Source organism: Betta splendens, chromosome 21, assembly GCF_900634795.4.
Source record: "Betta splendens chromosome 21, fBetSpl5.4, whole genome shotgun sequence".
Taxonomy (NCBI): Eukaryota; Metazoa; Chordata; class Actinopteri; order Anabantiformes; family Osphronemidae; genus Betta; species Betta splendens.
In genome coordinates, this window is record NC_040899.1 from 11,360,570 (window position 1) to 11,380,487 (window position 19,918).

Sequence of the window (19,918 nt, forward strand, 5' to 3'; positions counted from 1 at the left end):
TCTGTGTTTTAGTTCTTGCCAGTTGGTAATGTAAATAATCAAAATGACAGTGAAGAAACCTGCGTTTTATCTTTGCACAGTGAAACACCTTCATCTAAGGATTTAACCTACAGATGTAGGTACTGTAATCAATTCATTTAACCTTTGGCCGTCCTTGTTCTTTTTCACATCGTTAGTTTTCATAGTTGAGACATGATGAATAATAAATGACGCACATATGGCAACTTTTATGTCATCTTTAAGATTAAGAGACGAATAAATTCATGAAGTAAAAATCCCTGGGTTTCACAAAGCAAATTAGTTTTGCATTGATACAGCGACGCATGGAACATGATACACAACATGCACTGATTTGTGCTTTCCAGCCACGTGAAAGAGGGAAACTCACCGTGGCTTCAGGAGAGCGATGCACCAGCTGCACGAGCGTCTGAAGCTCTTGCTCTTTGTTGTGGCAGCGCGCTGGAGTCCGCGTCGTTCGGTTACAGAGTAAGAAGCCGCACGCAGCATCTCTCTGAGAGGAGCCACCTCCACTGTAGCTTTAAACTTAAAACAGAGCTGGGAATTAAAGAAAAAAAAAATAAAAAGAAGCCCAGTGGTAATAAGAGATCAAAGGCAGTTCCGCAGGTCAGGCTCCTGTCGTCAGGTCCGAGAGAAGCTCTTTTCCCGTGTCAAGGTTTATGTTCAAAGCATGAACTGCTTAGAGATTAAATCTAATTAAATAAAGATTATGATTAAAAGTAAATGTGACCAGTAGACTAGAAAGTCTGAATCATATGAATAAAAAACGCTATACAATATTATTTTTCTTTACCCTCAATGAATGGCACATTACAGACCGGGGCAGACCCCCGCGCCGTCTCCTGTCACCCTCCTCTCACTTCCTGTCTCCCTGCGAATTGTGTGAATGTTTGGATGTATTTGACAATCTCTTATTAGTTTCAGAGAGGTCTAATGGACTCTAATAAGGTCTTATGTTACTCCGGGGCGGGACAGCTGCACCAACAGGCCCCCGCAGCCCCCGCGTGCAGCCGTCGGGGGCCCCAGCGTGCAGCTTGCTCTGCAGGCCCTCGGTGTTAACAGATAGATGACTGCATGGGCCCAGGCGACCGTGCGGCCGGAGAGGCAGGAGGGCGAAAACATATTTACTGTGTCTCCAGCAGCCAGAACAGATGTTTAGGTGTTTACACGACGCGGTGGAAAGAGTTTTCACTGTTCTAAATGTATGTCGGTGTCATATCTAAATGTGTTGGGCTGTTGTCGGGAAATAAGCTCTTCGAAATTCAAAACTATTTAATGTGCTTGAAGTGTTGCGTTGTGCGTTTGCAGCATCACAGGCAGACGTGGGATGCAAACAGTAATGAGGTGTTTGGCTGCGAAGTCTGAGTCAGACGCGGATGCGGCACCTTTGTGGAATATTTAATACCTTGTTTTCTTTGATGGGATGTCTTGATGCAGCGAATCCTATTCACCTTAGTTTCTTTGTGTGTGTGTGTCCGTGTGTGTGTGTGTGTGTGTGTGCGGTTGTGTGTGTGTGAAAGGAAAGAGAGGCTGTATGAGAGCAGTTGTCTTTGTGTATACAAACGACAGAGTGTTTTAAGAGCTTTAGCAGAGTACACTTCAGTATTTGATGTCATTATCCGTGTGTGTGTGTGTGTGTGTGTGTGTGTGTGTGTGTGTAGCCAGACGTGTTTGTGCGAGCGAGGATGTTTTTTCAGCGGCGCCTCCGACCGTAGACGTGGATTCCGTCTGGGTTTGGCAGCGGGTCACTGCTGATTTGTGTGCCGCCGTTATTGGAGTGCGTGCGCGGCCGGTGGCGGCGGTGCGTGTCTGCCGATACATATTTCACAGGGCGCAGTGTGCGTTACCGTGGACATATTTTGATATTTCATCATCCTTATCGGAGGAGAAGTTGTCAGCGGATGTTTTGTCAGGGAGAAACACGGCGAGTGGGTTTTTCGGGGAGCACAATGTAAATGGACGTGTCAGTCATCGTGTGGATTACAGTGTGTTTTGTGAGCAGACTTCAGGCTTTCCACAGAGAATGTGAGGCCAGATCTAATCTCACTAAGTCAGTCTTTCATCTGTCATTAGAACAGACTGGAGCAGGTGAACTAGCTCATATCTACCATCAGTGTGAAATTCCTGCAACCCCTAATTTGATCCTAAAACAGCAAACGGATTTCTGTCTGTCGAGCTCGGCCGAGGGTGTGTGTGTGTGTGTGTGTGTGTGTGTGTGTTGCAAATGCAAGCAGCTGCTCGGTTGTGTGTTCAAGGAGAGAGCCAGGTTTACATTCTTGCCGGATTCATCAAGTCACACTATCCTCACACTTGCCAGGCCCATAATGCTTATCACTGTTACATGTGCTGTAAATCTGTACACAAGGACACAAAAACATATGTCTCATATGTTGGTCTTGATTCGTTTACTCATCTGAGGAGAAAATCATACACAAACGTGAAAGTTCTTTTGTTTCAAGGCAGTAAAAAGATTCAGTTTTCTGGTTTCTGTTTCCTTCGTCCTTCGCTCTCGCTGCCGGTCTTGGCTGCCGGTTCAAAGCCCGCTGTCTGCCGCACGTCGGATACCTCGTATCGCGCTCCGCTCTCTTTAGCGGCTGCCCTCATGCGCAGACATGCTCGGCTTTCGGGCGGCCATGTTGCACTCGCGTTGTGCATCTCTCATCGACCTTGTCACGCGAGTCGTAAACCCGACCAATGGCGTTGTCCGTCCTGAGGCCGTCCTCGCTGTCGCCGCTCATCTCACTGAGCCTCCGTTTCATTCTCATGCTGGAAGGATCCAGCGTGCCTTTCAAAATAAACTCCATTTGGCCTTGCAGAATAAAGCACACTTATAAGCCACGTGATCTTAAATACTGGCAAATATTGTACTTTATTCAAATAGGGTGAAAGTGGAGCGAGTGGGGTGACAGTGACGCTCTTTCTAGATGTTTTTGTCATTTTGTTTTGTATGTCTGCCCCCTAGTGATGGAAAATACCATCAATCTACTTCATGGTCATCACAAAAGATAAAAATGCAGCTGTGCTATGAAATGTTAACATTATTTACAATTGAAGCTTAATTGAAATTAAATTAAACTCTCATTTTTCATCAAATACCTAATTAAGGTCAACTAATAGGAGCCGAGGAGTTTCAGTAACACGGTTGTTTTCTTTCTTATTTGTCTGACCCTGATGCTTTCGCTGTATATTTTCCCGCCACGCTTTTGAGAGCGAGTGCTGTGACTTCACGGAGCGACTGGCTTCCTCTCATCTGCTTGGAAAAGCCCTGTTTGTTTGTGTTGGTGGGTGGTTATATAACGGCCTGGCCGTCCATCGGAACGCGCCGGCTCCACAGAAACTCGCACAAACCCAATGAGCAATTACGCTGCTCCTCAACGAGCTGCGGTTTAATATTCATTAGTGCTTCAATAACCAAACACAGAACGCGCCTGTGTGCATCTCTGTGGTGCTCCGAGCCTCTGTCCAGGTCCCGCTGAGCTCTGCTACAGCTGACGTTATAGCCGCTCCCATTCACCCGCAGCCTAGAACCAGTATAACACACCTCCACAGGTGCTGGAGAGCAGGTGCACACGCTTGTTCACCTCCCTCCACGCTGACCCCAGTGTGCGTCCGCCCTCGTCTGGGTGCAGGGACTGCAACGCTGGCGTTCCATCCGATCTGCCTCCTCCTCCTCCTCCTCCTCCTCTTGTCGCTTCGGGTTAGCGTGCAGCCTCTTCCTGGTGCAGCCTTTTGGCTGCGCGCCGCTTTGGAGCTAAAGATGAGGAGAGAGCCCAGAAGAAAGGACAAGGCCTGGACTCAATGCTCCACTGAAACGGGTCCTGATTCGCGGCGTTAACGCTGCACCATACGTAACTTGCAAAGTATAAAACTACACGTCTCTTTCACATCCAAACTGCACTCGTACATTAGCGCGGACATGTACGCTCACTGCAAAGAAAACGACCGAATCATAAAGTTTCCCCTAAACATCGGCAGCTGAGGCCTCGGTGCGAGTTGTTGTTGGCAAACGTTTTTTCATGGGATTTCATCTGCCGTCAGCCCTTCGCTCCATGTGTCGGGTTTCATTGGATTCATCTGTTTACTCTGTTTTATCGACCTATAAGCAAATGCATCGAGGGTGGAGACAAGGGACCACACGCAAGCGCTGCGTATCATTCTATTTCCCTGTGTGTTCGTTCATTTGCTCCCTAAATATTAAAACCCTCAAGTGTTGCCTGAGTTATAAAGGGTGGCTCATAAACTTGACGCGTGAGTTAATTAGTTGCTGAGAGGCCTGAAGCGATCGCACTGACTCTTCACAACGCTATAGCCGGAGGGGAAGTCGGACCAGGCTGAATGAAAGAGAGAAAGACAGAGTGAAGGAGGGTAAAAGAGAGGATGATGAGCAGGGCTTTAATCAGCTGTAGTGTGCTCATTAAGAGCCGCCATAGAAGAATCCTGACATGTTGCATAAACATATGCCCACGTCTTCAAGTCAGCGTCTACTCCCTCATCTGTGTCAGCCCATACATTAAACTGATGCGCTGTTTGTGTGCGCGCCTGGCCACAAAAGTGGGAGGCTGCAGCCAAAGATGCAGGGAAGGTTTGTTCATCTGGGGGATTATGGCCTGTTTGCTTTTCCCTTTATGGGCCTTCCAGTGCCGGCTGGGGGGGCGGCGGGCCGAGCCTGTCACCCTGGGACCCTGGTGCTATTGAGACTTCAAAGCTGCTGGTAACCACAGGCTCAGGAATTCAACTTAACACACTCGGAAACAAGCGCATTCAAATGCACGCACACACACGCACACACACACAAGCCTAAAACAGAACTGGAGGGATACATAGATAGATGGGGTGTTTATTTCATAGTGGTCAGTGCTTCTCCATGAATGTGCATGTGTGGAAACCTGGCCCGCATGCAAACTCTAAGCAAAATAAATACGCATGAATATCTTTGTACGTATGTTGGATCGCTGATGGACGATGTCTGAGAGAGCGCGTTGCTCTAGTGCCTGCCTGTGTGTGAGTGGACAGGCAGAGGCTGAGGGACGGACGCCGCAGCGAACTTCCTGTTTGCAAGATGGAGGAGATGTAATGTAACAGCGGAGGGAAATGAACGAGTGCGACTATCATTCCTGATGGATGAGACAGAGCCTGCTGGAGAGGGAGGAGGAGTGGGAGCTGAGGGGGTAAGGGGGGGGGGGGTCTGTCGGTGGGATGCAGACCCCCGCTGGAAACTCTCTGGCACCGAGAGCCTGTTTTGTAATTTTGCGATGTTACTGCCATCAGATCGATTTGCACAGAGGGGGGTGCGTGTGCATGCGTGCCTATTTGTGTGTCAGCGTCACTGTAATAGTTGCCTTAGTGCATTAGTTTTAACTGAGCCAGTAGATTCCCTGATAAATAGATTTTCCATCATAACTTGACGACAAAAGGTCAAATAACTATCAGTGACATTTACAAAGGTCAACAAAGGCTTTATTCATTTCATTCATTCATTAAATATTCACAGTTTGCATAAATATTTGCTACACACTCCAAACTTTTATATATTAAATATGCTATACAATAATACGTATATACTAAATGTCAGTCTGAAATTTGAAATAAAAAAAAAGGTTTGTTTTGTTTTCTTTACAGTTTTTTTCCATTTTATTTATCTATTTATAATTTTTGCTATTAAAGCATGAATTTACTTAATATTCCCCTGGGGACCTCATGTGTGTTTCCCACCGCTAGCACAGTGACAGCTGGTGCCGACTCCAGCATCCAGTTTGAGATGAGATGGATGAAGTATCTCTTTTTTTCATGTGCAGAAACAGAATTTTGAGCCCAACAAAGACTAAAGATAATACTGTATGTCTATGTCCAATTTCTTTTCAACTCACTCATGAATCAAATGAATTTGTTGCCATAAACCGATGCTTGATGTGTGCTGTCCTTGGTGTTGAAGATGCGTCGGTGGCCTCCGCCGCGACCTCGTTCCCGTCTAGAGTCCGCGTCTGCCAGTGGTTTCACTTATCCCAACGCTGACACTGTGACTAGTTGTCATCCCGCTGTACGGCTACGATGCCTTCAGCGACGGGAGGCGTCTCGGTGTCATTCCGGGTAGAAAACCCGAGCGTGGCTGCGTAAATGTCTGTCTCCCAGCAGCTGTCTGATCTTGCTGTGCCGCGACATCACACACGTCAGCGTCACAACCTTCCCCACAAACGCTGCCGTTTTTAATGACAGCCAACCAGTAACACAGTGACTGCTTGAACATCCAGTGGTTACTGTTACTGTACTGTAGTATTGTGCCCCCCCACCTGCTCAAGTGTTTATTTACTTACACCTCTGTGTGCTTGTTTGCTGGTGACCTTGCTGTGTTAACCTTGGTGTTTCCATTGTTTATGTCATCCATCTTAATCAGGTGTGCAGGAAGGGAAGCATTGCAGCTCCTCTGGGACCCGTGAGTGTGTGTGTGTGTGTGGGAAAGAGTGAACGGGTGCACGACACGGGTGTGCGAGACGCGTCTGTCAATAGACACAGGTCATTAGTAAAGCAGGAGTGAGGAGAGGACGAAAAAGCGCTTACCTCAGCAGGAAGTGCCTCTCACTGACTCACATAACAACACACGTGCAGAGAAATGTGCTTTAACTTATGTTTAGTACAATATTAATAGTCTAATTGCAATTATATAGGTTCATATATCATCAGTAGCCAGGTTAAATGTTTGTCACGTCTGTCCATAGTGTTTCTCAACTTTTAGCCCAAAGCATCTTGAAGTGGATCAAAGAAGCTGGTGTGAGGTGAGTTTTAGAAAACTGTCCCATTTTTTGGATTCAGATGTGAAAAGCTTTCAGTTGAGTTTTCAGGTGCAGCTTCCACTCGCTTCCCTTCATGCACACTACAGTGTGACTGCGTTTGCCAACATGCGCTGAATGAAGCTGCTACTTTGTGGTGCCAGGGTTGTAACAGTACATTTAGTTTGGTCTTCGCTTTCCTGTTTGCCGCTTGGGTCGTGAGCAGCTCCTGGTATATTTGTGTTTGGGCTCCGTCGCTAGCATGAGTAGCGCTGCGAAAGCAAGCTCCAATACCCTTTGGTTTAATGAATGTTGGCCTCACTCACTGTCACTGAGCTCAATGAAAAGAAATGTGGAGTTTTAGTGAGAAGAGCCAGATGGAAAACATGGCAAACCTGATGAAGATGTCTCGTGGTTACAACACAGAAATAATTGGGATTGACTCTAGATTCAAAGGCTACAGGAGCAACTCTATCATGTGGAGATGCTTCACTTCTGGACGTTACTGGGGGTGAGAAACCTTCTGATCTCAAGTTATTTACTCCCACGTTAAGGAGTCACTGATGTCATAGACAGCTCAGCCTTTCTGAAATGATCCATGGACTCGGATTCCTTGTATCCATGACTCCCCCCCGCTCCAGATTGGACGGCGATGAGGGGGAAAAGGTCCTTGCGCTGGTTTATTGCTCACTCCATCCATCCCGGTCCTCCCGCAGGAAGTGAGCGCAGTGGTGGCATTTTACCTTCGGCCTTGGAGGCTGACTTACAGATGGTGTCACTTAGAGCGCCGCGACCTCTCGCCCGGAAAAGGAGTAGGTCGCGCGCGTGCGTGCGTGCGTGCGATGCGCGTATGCATACGAGTGCGTGTCGTGATTAAAGGCGGTCGGGCCTCAGCGACCGGGCCGTTAGCTGCCCGCGCTAGCTGAATGCCAAGCACAACAAAGCGAGCCCGGGGCGGCCAGCTCACACGGCACAACAGACAGTAAAGGCCTGCAGCTGTGTGTGCGCTTTCTCCATTGGTATTATTGTTCTTCATTGACCATGTCGAGGAATTTAGATAAGACCGATTTTTATTGAATGCTCACATTGTTATCGGCCTCTAACGATTTACTGCATCTGGCTCTTACATGTATTGTATTAGGTGTCAGACTATAATATTCCAGTAGCTGATGTTTGGATATGGATGATGTGCTTTTTATTATATCCTGGGGTCAGGCTAGGTTCACTCTTCTGACACATGTGTATTGTAAAACAGACCTACGTCCTTATGATGGTGCCGGTTTCCCTTTTCAAAATGACTCCAGACTCAGTTTTCATGTTTCCATCCCTGGCCCGCATGCTTAGGTAAACGCCGCTTATTTTGCTTGGAAGCCGCTCGGTCTCACTGGTGAACTCAAACTTAATGGGTACGAACCTGTGAATTATCGCGTGTACGCCGGCGTGATGCTTATTCGCAGATTTAGCAGCTAAGCTCCGACGGAGTTATGACCCCCGCGGATCGGTATTTTCAGTCTCGCTCGCTTCAAGCGCTTGCGATGCCGGGGCCGTTTGATGGCGCCGCTCTCGAACCAGAAGCCTCCCGCTCCGTCTTTGTCCACATCTCTCCTCTTGCGGAGTCCGGGATAAAGTGTCACTTACACCAGGACAAAGGGTTCAACCTTTAAAAGTCGAGGGGTACCGTGGATATGAGCGCTGACCTTTCCCACAAATTTGCCTCATTCCCACATTCTCTCTCTCTCCTCCTCTCTCTCGCCCTCGCTCTGACACGCGCATACAAATATGCACGGACGGTTCGAGGCAGCGTGAAGACAGGCGGAGAAAAATGGGAAACACCAGTGTCCAACAAGATTACTGCACTCATCATCTACAGATTTCCCAGCTCCTCCGATTCATTTCCCTTCCTCTCCCCCCCTGTTCGAATTGATGGCACCAGGCATTTGTCAAGGTGAAGGTAGCACGGCCCACGTCTAGCGATACAACCGACCAATTTTTCCATTTCCTCCGCTTCGCTGGCCCTTCGCTATTAGGCCTTCAATTTGAGCACCTGGAGGCGATGCCAAAGAGCAAAGCCTCAAGGGTTGTTAGAGGGAATTCCGGTGATTAATGCGCGGCCTCCGCACGGAGTCCTGCGTGATTTTCTGCTTTCCTGACTAGTTTTCTATCGCCATCGGTGCAAGTAGCTGTCAAGTGTTGACGCGCGGGAGCTAGTTTTGTTGTGACAGTGAATACAGTGACAATGGTGGCTCAAAATGAGTCGGAAGCTTTTCATGGGGGGGGCGCTGGGTCGCAGATGACGACTCAATGCCAGAGGTAATTGAGGTGAGGAGTATTGATGAGCTTGCGACTCTAATGAGCTTCAGCCAATTAATCCATTGATTTACATGTAAATGGCTCCTGAAAGGTTACTGGCTGTGACTGCCATCTGCATGTATTTACCATGCTAATGTGGCGGTGACTGACGCCTACTGTACGTCCCCAACGAGGAGGTTCAGAGGCCCAGCGACGGAGAAAACGCGGGAGAGACAGACAGACGCGGGGATGTTAGATCGGCGCATCTCATTATCGACTGACTGAGTGTTAATTTGAATCAACCTCTGGTGTTCACATCTTTTATTAATGAAGCGCACACCTTTCATCATGCCTGGTTTGGTTGACTTGATGTTTATCGGCCCATCAGAAAACAGAGGAGCGTTTTTATTGTGTAATAGTAATTCGTCTTTGACTCCATGTGAGCTCTGCTTCTAGTTTCAGGACGCCGCGGTGAAGAATGGTTCAATCTGGCCGCCGGAAAATTGCTTTGCACCTGAAACAATGTCATAATGCAGAGTTGGGCTATCAGTCAGTTAACTGACTGGGGTTCTGTGTTAATTACCAGTGTGTTCAGCTTAACTGAGATAGTCTGTAAATTGTCCCCAGGTGGGGAAAGAATAAGCTTTATCTTCATTTCTCATAGCTGTGGTTGAGCTAATTATGAATGTGTGTGTGTGTGTGTGTGTGTGTGTGTGTGTGTGTGTGTGTGTGTGTGTGTGTGTGTGTGTGTGTGTGCGTTGGGAAGGTGTTTTTTGAGGGTTTCTTTCTCATGCTGGTCTATCATTCCGTGTTCATTTACAGTACGTGAGTAAATGTTGTTGCTTTTGTTCACTTCTCTAAATCGTGCGTGTGTGTTTGTAAATTCGAGCGAACCGGGAGCCGAACTGGCAAATGCTAAGCCACGCAACTTCCAAAGCTAACAGTTCCGCTAAGTGAGATGTGCTGCATTATAATGATGCCATCTATCACTCCCTTCATCTCTCTGTTCCTCCATCCCCCTCGCTCCTCCATCACCGTCTTTGTGGCCTCATTAATTTAGCCGGGACTATTTATGGGCCTATAAAAACAATAAGGAAAGAGAAGAAGGGCTTTGCTGGCACGGTAGGCGCTCGGCTTGCATGGGAAAGATGAGGGGGCCTGTTGACTTGGATGGAGCACACCACATCACTTTCAGTTAATTGCACCCGATTCGTAACATCTGGTTAACATTGGAGCGTGTTTTCATACATGCGGTATGTTTTTAGACACATTACAGTTGGTCTGTCTGATATTTCAGAACACGACTTAACCGAATACCATCTTTATTTGAGATCAGAGTGTAATGCTGAGACCCCGAGGCACAATGTGGAACCTTCACAGGGAATTTTCTTTTAGTTAAGGTGGCTTTTAAAAATAGATTGTGCAGGTGCAAAAAGCTGGACCCTTGCAGACGTTCTGTCTCCCTGCGTTTCACACAGTGTGTCCGTCCAAAATAAATCCTTTCACAGCTTGGAACCGCGAGCTATGCAGGTATTGATGTCCATTACCTGGCTTGTTGGACCATCCTTCCTAATCCTGGCGAACTAATGATCTGAGGCAGCTGTCAATGGATACTATGTAACGCACACTATAGACTAGCCTCTATAGCAATATGACTTTACCGTCTTGGCCCTTTGGAGGCTTAGAAGCATGGGGTCACATGAGCTCAGCGTCTCCTTTCGCAGGAGGCCTTTCAAATACTCTGGAACAGAATGAAACGCTGGTCGCTCCGCGAGAGGAAACAGGGATTACGAGACGGTTTGTACAGGTGTTGAGTGAAAACAAGAGCCCTGTTTGTGTATCTAACTATTGCGATTAATTTCCTTGCTAATTTCAAGAGAGACCTGAGCGCACTGTTCTGCATAGAATGAATCAGTCCCCCTTAAAAGAAAGCAAGGTCAAGCGTGGATACACATGGATGATGGACCGTGCGAGGAGGGTAACGTCTCGGCAGCGTTCATACCTTCGCGCACATGTAATCAGGCTATTTTCTGCGTCTAGCCCTTCACGGGGTTTCTTTCTTAATGATGGACGACTGCACGGCCGATACCGGGAGGAGTGGGGGCCGTCGCGCTGCTGCAGAGCGAAATGCCATGTGTGCGCTCAGCGGGACGACATTCCTGCCGGCCCCATGATTTCCTCAGGTCATTCATGCAGCCCTCATCCCCACTGTAATGGCATTGTCCTGGGGCTCAACCCACCCTGCCAGGCCCCCCACACTTCAGCCTTTGGCCTCCCTTAAAGCGCCGCCCTTCAACTGTCAGCTACGCGCACTGCAGAGTTATGGGGCTGAGGCCACTGCTTTAAAGTCACGTGAAAAACGCTGAAAATCCGTTTAACCCCGCTGCATGTAGTAGCTGATGAACTACGGTGTTTCTGGTTCTGTGTGTCGTGTGGTTAAGACACACGGCTGAGGACTTGTGAGCCGCATCTGCCACTACTTACGGATTCAGCAGCGTGTGTGACGCGCATCTCTTCTCGGGGCGTCGCTCCCTCTCCGTGTTCTGTGCGTTAAAAGGCGCCGTTCATCATTATTCAAGGACAGAGCTGATTAAAGGTGATTAAGCCCTGCCCATCCATCACTCTCGCCTTTCAGCCTGTCACTGGCCCCGGCATTACGAGGGACACCACCGCATGTGTGTCTATGTGAAGGAGAAGAAGAAAGAGAGCCTGTCCATCCAGCTTTGTGTTTGTCCAAATATTCCCCATTAAACTAATTATCAATAATTTCCCAAATAGTAAGAAAAAATATACTTGTCTTCTTAATAATACTGGTTAATACTACAATAATAGGCCAAAGCATTCAAATTGTGCTATGATGTTAAATGGAGCGTGGCGGCACATTCTTCACTGGATTCTTTAGCGGCCGATGATGAATGTCCACTTTCACCCTTGATGAATGACGACAGTGAGAGCCTTTCTTACTCTCAGCGCTCCTCATAACGAGCAGCAGCGCTAGACAGAAAGGAGCGCTTTAATCGGCCCGTTTCACTGGTGTTTTATTGTTGTGGGTAGTTTGTTAGACGTGTAAAATTGTGGGAAAACGTCTTCTTAGGCCCGTTAAAGCTCGTCAAACAGCCTTTAGACCCTATTAATTCTCGAGCCGTTCGAGTTTGGCCCGAGAGAGGCTTCGCTGGAGGTTTTTACAGAGTGCTGAGTTAAGTTTCACTAGCTGTGGTCGGGGAGGAAGCTGCAGATGACACGGACTGGTCAGTGTCTGCTTTCTATTAAAAGAGCCTGCAGCAGCTCCACTGTGTAAATCAGCTACTGGGACCTTTTGGAAGCACCTCTTTGATTGATGATCAGAGTGTAACGTGTGGGGAAGCGACACCTCTGAACTCGTTAACGTGCTGCCTCTGTCTTTAAGAAGCAGTCAGGTGAGATCCAAGACTGGCACCAGCAACAACAGCAGGCAAAGCAATACAGTATGAGACCCAGGGAGAGCTGAATATATTTCTTTGGGGGTGTTGTGTGTGTGTGTGCTTCAGTATAACCTGTGAGCTTCGCTTCGGGAGGACAAGGACTAGAACCCACTTAACTTTTCCTCACCCACTGCGATGAGCTGGGGCTCCGCAGTCTCCCACTAATGTTAGCTCCGCAGGGGGCCACGCTGGGAATGTGCTTCTGCTGAACCTGCATTTCGTCAAGTGCCCCAACCCGTCGCCGTCGAACAGCAGCTCCGGCGCACCCCTGGGGCACAAAGTGGCAGAAAGCAAAGCTCGGGAGCCGACAGCGATTTCTGAATGTGCATTTGAAACGAAGGCCCAGCTGATGCGTCCCATTGTTGCAGCCGTGTTTACGTTTTATCATTATACACTGCTTGGGAGTGTCTCTGATTATAAATAATCTCCGTATATTTAATATTCCTTGTTGCATTCATTCCTCTCGGTCCTAATTGGTCTCCAGTGTGTTGCTTCGCAGGGCTCTAATGGATCTCCGCCGCACAGAGCACGCGAGCACGCTCTAAGATTAGCACAGGAAGTTTGTTTTGAAGGGACCCAGGCGGATGCTCTGTGACTCATTCCTGCACGCTCAGACGCCCGGCAGGACTCCGGCCAGATACAGTGCGCCCGCGGCAGGTGTGATTTCCATACGCGACGTCTAATTACTGCACCAACGCGACGGTGGCGCCCGTTAACAGACAGTGGGTCTGCGTGTGCGCGGGCCGCATAAACTGAGGATGATGAAGGAGGCAGAGGACAGTGGCGGTGGGGGTGGGGGTGTGTAAGGCGAGAGTCTTGATGTGCACTCGGACCGTGCCAGGAAGTCTGGGCCCGTCTGCAACTCACCTGCGCCGCTCCATCACTCCCCCACGTGCACAAACCGGACTCACATTTCTCCAAATCTCCACCATGTTTACCTAAACGCCACCTACGAATGACTAGACGCCGACCTGCAGCGAGCCGGGTCCCCCTCTCCTCGGCTCCGTGACACCGTAGCCGCCGCCCCCCCGGGTCCCTCTCGCCGCCTCAGCGGCAGCACATGGCGCGGCGCCCCGCGGTGAGGCGTGTCAGTTGGAGGGTGATTTAGTGCCGCGCTGCCCCAACCACCGCTGAGACACCTGCCCCAGGAATCCCGCTCGCACGCATTCCCACACATGGCGGACACACACCAACGTAGCGCCCGGGCGCCTCCACAGCCTCCGCGCACAAACACGCTCCTGGTCGCAGGAGATCAGGTTTTGCTGTTTCCGCAGAGCGCCACATACCAGCTCCGGGTCTTGAACTATGGGTCTCAGCTATGAATTCCTCAATTTTCTTTAGTCCTGACTGGACACTACCCAGAATGCACTGCAGCTCCATGTCGTAGACTGACGACACAATGTACAACAATACAGCGTAGGAGCCGTGAGAAACATTCCTTCAGGCCTCGGTGTCAGAGGGGAACACAAATGTTTGAATGCACGGCGCCGGCGGGGCCGCGAATGTGATTAATATTCTGTTATACAAAAACCTTGATCAAATTTGCCCCCCGCAGCATGCGGGAGAATCCTATTAGCCGCCCCGGGTACGAGCCGCGCAGACGGCTTCTCAAAAATAGATTCTGACCTCCGCGATTCATGGAGTGATGCCGGCTTTCAAGGTGACGGCTAATGAGATGCGTTTCTTAGTAAGGCAGGATTTAATAAGGTAAGATGAGGTTTTGCAGTATGGTACGCGATTCCTTTGACATAAAGAGGTCTTAGATTGATGTTGTGAATAAAGGTAGGGCGATGTACATTTAAAAGAAGCCGTTTGGGCCTTTTTTTTAACAATGATGCTGTTTATTTCAAAATAAAAGCATTGTGTTTTTTTTCTAGCAAATTAAAAGCCAGGATTTAATAGTTAAATGATACCCTTCGGCTTGTTTTGCTATTCAGCTCCGTTTCACATCCAGCCTCTGATCTGGATTGCACAGACTCTGGTGAGACCCTGTTTGCATGGAATGGAAGCCAGTGTGTCATGTTGTCTGGAGTGTGAGGGGTCTGGAGACTCCTTAGCATATGGCAGCAGCCGCTTCCTTTGGCTTCTGCGTAGGTGTCAGTCAGCATATGCATATACGCGCGTGTGTGTGTGTGTGTGTGTGTGTGTGTGTGTGTGTGTGTGTGTCCTTCAGCTGTCCTCAGGTGCTCCAGCAGTGTAAGTGGTCGTCCCTGGTGGGCTTCCCCACAGCTCTCCACTCAGAACCCAGCAGACAGAGCTGCTTCTCTGACGGAGGCTCAATGTCAGCAGCCATGTGGACGCCGATAATTCTGAATAACAATAAACACTGGAAAGACTTCAAACTGGAGCTGGAACTCAGAAGTCATATTTTTTAGGGCATAAAATCAACGCGTTTATTCACACGACATGACATAAGAAGTTACTGCTCACCGAGGGATATGTAGTTTGTGGTAAAAACAGACTTTATGGGCTGCATACTTAGACAGATACTGTTAAAGGTTAGTTTTTTTCTTTGGTGCTTCTCACTTTTCGAACAGGTTTTGTGAGTTGACACGTATTTTTTTGTATCGGTGCCATCCAGTGCTTGGTGTCGTGCAGTAATTTGCTTTTATGCATCATAAAAGTGCTTAACATCAATGTCTTTGTTTAAGTCCTGCCGACTGAGCACATTGAATGAAGTGGGTCACTGTGTGTGTGTGTGTGTGTGTGTGTGTGTGTGTGTGTGTGTGTGTGTGTCCAGCAGCATTGTGAATGACCTATTTTCTCCTAAAGTAGAGAGCGTGTCCTCTCTGGCACAGCTCAATAAAACTGCTCTGGTGATGCTTGTCTCTCAGTGGGACTGGGACTGGGCACACATTCACACACACACACACACACATGAACACATATTTACTTGATGTTGAAAGATGCGTATGGAATTGGCATGACTATCAAACTCTTCGCTTCCATGTTCTTTGTCTCCGTTTATCTCGCTTCACCCTCTTGGTTTCACTTTTCCCATCCATCTGCTTGTCTGTTAATTGCTTGGTTATTCATCTGTGCATTGGTCCCGCTCCTGAGTGAGATCCAGAGTGCTGACAGTGCTTGTAATAATACTAATAATTCTTCCAGCATCAATTCTAATAATCATAATCCTCTGTATTGAACCATTTCCCATCCCATGTTCTCCCACATTCAACTGTTGCACAATGTTATTTCTGCCTCTTCGTGTAGGTGGAGAATTACAGCGACTTTGGGTCTGGTTTTGTTGAGATGTGCTCATAGTCAGTTTGGTCGTTTGGAACAGGCCATTTATTGAATTAACTACTACGCGATGATGTCATGGGATGCTGGTTTTGTGTTTCCTCTCAATCCCCTGCTTTCCAATGGTAATCTGGTCAAAGGGTGGAAATTTGCCCGAGCCTCACAACCCTCAATTTTTCCAGTATCAGCATGGACATGGCAGCATGGTTGCCACTGGCTACTATTGACACACAGGGGATTATGGTACAATGGTGAGAGCGACTAAATCACCAAGATGACGACAGCTAGTGTTGTTTGTGCGATTGTGCGTCTGGTGTAAATGACTGGTTATCTGTGCTATTCAAGGCGGCACAATAGTCGCGTAAAGGATGAGGGGAGGCAAACGGGGTGTAAAAGCCATTTAGGTTGTGCGATGTGTGTTTCCAGGGAGTGTTACAGTGGAATCTGCATGTGTGTGTGTGTCTGAGTGAAATGGCATCAAGAGGTCAGCGTCATGTTCACATGCAACACAATGGCTGGATCTGCCCACTGGCACACACTCGCATTGCTGATGTGCTGACGCGTCAAATTTGCAACCAGCTGTACAGTAATTGTACAGTGTGTGATGGGCCAAAGCAAATAGATTCATATAATAGGCTCATTCATAAGACCACACACGCACATACAGGTATGCGTTCAATGAGCACTGATGAGCGTGTTAAAATCTGCATTCACACTGCAGCTGTGAAAGAAAAGTTTCCTCAGCTCGTGCTTGCTGATGTGTGTAGAGGATGTGTGTTGGTTGTCCTGGATTGTCTTGGTGACCTGGCTAATCTCTGGAGTGTGCAGGGCGTGGAGAACAGTTATTGCATTCTTGATGGATACAGCGGGGAGTTGATCCATACCGCCGCGTGTGTGGGCTGGTACAATACTTGCCCCTGTTTTGCCCCAGTTAATTGTCCTTCACATTTCAGGAGTTTCTGCACGTATGCGCACGCACGCACACACACACACACACACACACGCACGCACACACACACACACACACACACACACACACACACACACACACACACACACACACACACACACACCGTAACATTTTCATTTCTCTCTCATGCTCCATTTAGAAAAAGACACCACATGTGATTTCCTTCCAGACTGTTGTTGTTGTTCTGTGGACAGAAGTGAGCGTTTAAAATAACGTTTATTGACTTTACCACCCGATGCGTTGATCGGTTGAATCCTCTTAAACTGAGCAAAGCTTGTAAATGTAAATGAAACAAAGTAAAAGGAGGGAAACCAGTCTTTTTATTATGTTTTGCTATTAAAATCTACTTTCGTGTTGGAAGCAGCCTCTGGTTATTCTACTTGATGACTGATGATTCCATAACATCAATCACTCACATGATCTTCATTTATTGGAAATAATTAGGTTTAATTTCAAACTGTAATTATGGGGCATTAGTGTGTTTTTGAAAGTGATGTAAATATGGAAAGATGTGTTATTTCACACACACACAAAGTATATCAGAGGTTGCTGAGTGTTTATTAATAACCAGGTATGAACCTGTCTGTTAGTGTCACAGCGTAAGACTTTTGCCTGTTTTCCGAGCATGTGGACCGTTTCCCCCTTCCTTTTCCTTCTCCCCCTCTTTAATGTCACCCCATCCACCTCAGTGTGCCGTCCTTCATCACCCTCCACTTCCTTTCATCCCTATCTCATCGTTCTCATCAGGCTGCTTTATTATGCAAATCACTGTTGGATCAGATCACTTAATTAAGCTTTGCTGTGCCAGTTTGTGTGTGCGCTCACACTCAAGACTCCCACAGAAAAAACACACACACACACACACACACACACACACACATGCTAAGTTTCTTTCACACGAGCAGAAACTGCTGGTGGTTGTGTGGTATGCTGATTAGTATTCTGGAGTCTGAATGACACACACTCACACACACACACTCTCCTGGATCCAGGCAGCACAAGAGTCTCTTGAGTGTGTATAGATAAACAGACTTGAATAGCGGGGGCTCCCCAGGCCATTAGCCTGCAGTTAGCATCACATACTCCAATCTGGCCCTTCGCTGCTCAGCTGGCGAAGCCAAGTGCTTCATTTCTATGGCTGCTGGAAATGCGGTTCACGAGGTCATGACGGTGTTAAAGCTAGAAATCGATCCCGTGGCCCAGTTCTGGTTGCTCCATGAAAGCTGGATGAGTAGCGCTGGTGGTTTGTGCTACGGAGCCAATTTTAGTGATGCGTTTGACATTTTTACCTCTGATGAACCTCAAGACTAAGTTCAAAATAAATCAGCCAGCTTGAAGCATCAAGAGTCAAAGATTCAGTATTGATCTACTGAAAATATACTGTATGTGCACAGCCGCTATTTTTGCAACAGCAGGCACTAAATTGAATGCGTGCTCTTATTTTAAAATGTGTTCGATGAGCTCGGGCTCTAATCCAGTCCAACGATATAGTGAGATACCAGCCTTTATCATGACCTTGATGTGAGTCCCATAGACGTGATTAATTCAAATCATTACCGGGAGCCGTCCGGACGCACGGCGTTCTAACAAATCAACAAAGACGCGGCTAAATAGTGCTGCGTCCGCAGGTGGATCACCTCATTCTTTTGTTCAGTTTATGCTGCGCCAGCGACAGGCCTGAAACAACCACAATGTAAAATCATCAGCAGACCGAGGGCCCGCTGAGCCTCTGATACGTTTAGCAGCTCTCATTACAGCCGCCGAGGCCAAATTGCTTTAAAGGTTTTCGTACACTTACAGTAATGGGTCCACCGGTCGACGGCTACCGGCGACTCCGAAGGCTCCTGAAAGTTTGTGCACGCGTCGAAACGCGTGATCCGCCGCAACGACACCAGAATAAACCCGAGCGCGTTCCCAACGTGATTATCATGGCAGGTCACGCAATAATTGAACGTAAGGGAGACGGAGCGCCGTCTGTAGCAGTTAGCCCCAGGACTCCACCTATCAATTACGATGATTGCTTTCATTTATATCCCTGACAAATATCTGTTTATTTTATTGGGTTATGGACATATTAGCTTCAACAAATTGATTGTGATTCTGTATAATGGATGTCTGTGTCAAACAACAATAGAGTTTTCTTCCTTTTGTTTTTCCTATGACACATACGTTTATTGTCTTGGTTGTCTTGCGTTATGTAGAACTCAGAGATGATGATATTAATGTAATGCAGTACTGTAAAATCAGTTTTAGTCATATGATCAATTTGTCCATTAGTCAAGGAAGTGTCAGCAATCTTTAAAACAATAACTTGACATAATTATTGCTTTCAGGTTTTCCACCCAAAAGTTCCAGTTTCATAAGAGACTCTGACCTTTTTCAGATTTATGTGACTTGTTACTCGTTGCCTTCAGGGCGGATTTCGTGGCAGGGGGCACGATGTTTACTGTTGCCATGTTTCCAGTAACATTACAAGTGGCTCCGGATAAGACCGCCGGCCGAATGCCTAAGCTGTCAAAGTAAATAACTTTTCCATTTCAAAGCGAGCTATTCCAATTAAGGAGAGGAGGATGCAGGGACTGAAAGAGAAGGGGAAGCCGCGAAAGAGAAGGGGGGGGGGGGGGGGGGGGGGGGGGGGGGGGGGCAGGATGGGGGGAGGAGGTGGAGGAGGAGGGAGATGGAAGTGGGAGTAAAAGTCATTGCGATCGTGTCAGATTTAAGGAGCAAAGCGGCGGAGGTGGGATGGAAACAGGAAATCAATTGTTTGGCCTCCTTCTGCTCTGGCTGTGTGTGTGTGTGTGTGTGTGTGTGTGTGTGTGTGTGTGTGTGTGTGTGTGTGTGTGTGTGTGTGTGTGTGTGTGTGTGTGTGTGTTTACGTGGCTCAGAGATAAAGACCAACAGCCACAGAAGAAGAAGTAAAGCTTTGGATTAGGCTGACGCAATCGCAGGCGTCTGGGACCAGTGGTACTTTCCTATTTTTCCCGTGTGACGCCAATGTGTTTTGTAGCAACAGGTGTGAGGGGCCAAGGGCACAGAAGCACGTGGAGTGCAGTCAGATGATGGTTAATAAAGGCGTTTAAAGTTTTAATATACAGGTCACACATGGACGCCAGGTTCTGCGTGGAACGGACTCGTCCAGTTGGGAAACAGCTGCTGTTCCCGCAGGAAGAGAA

The 19,918-nt window shown here is 47.8% G+C and overlaps 1 protein-coding gene across 4 annotated transcripts in view; it reads left to right on the forward strand.

Annotated features, from left to right (window-relative positions):
• The window catches only part of epha3 (eph receptor A3), a 65,079-nt gene that overhangs the window by 12,840 nt on the left and 32,321 nt on the right, over positions 1-19,918 (forward strand). The gene's annotated exons all lie outside the window — the stretch shown is intronic.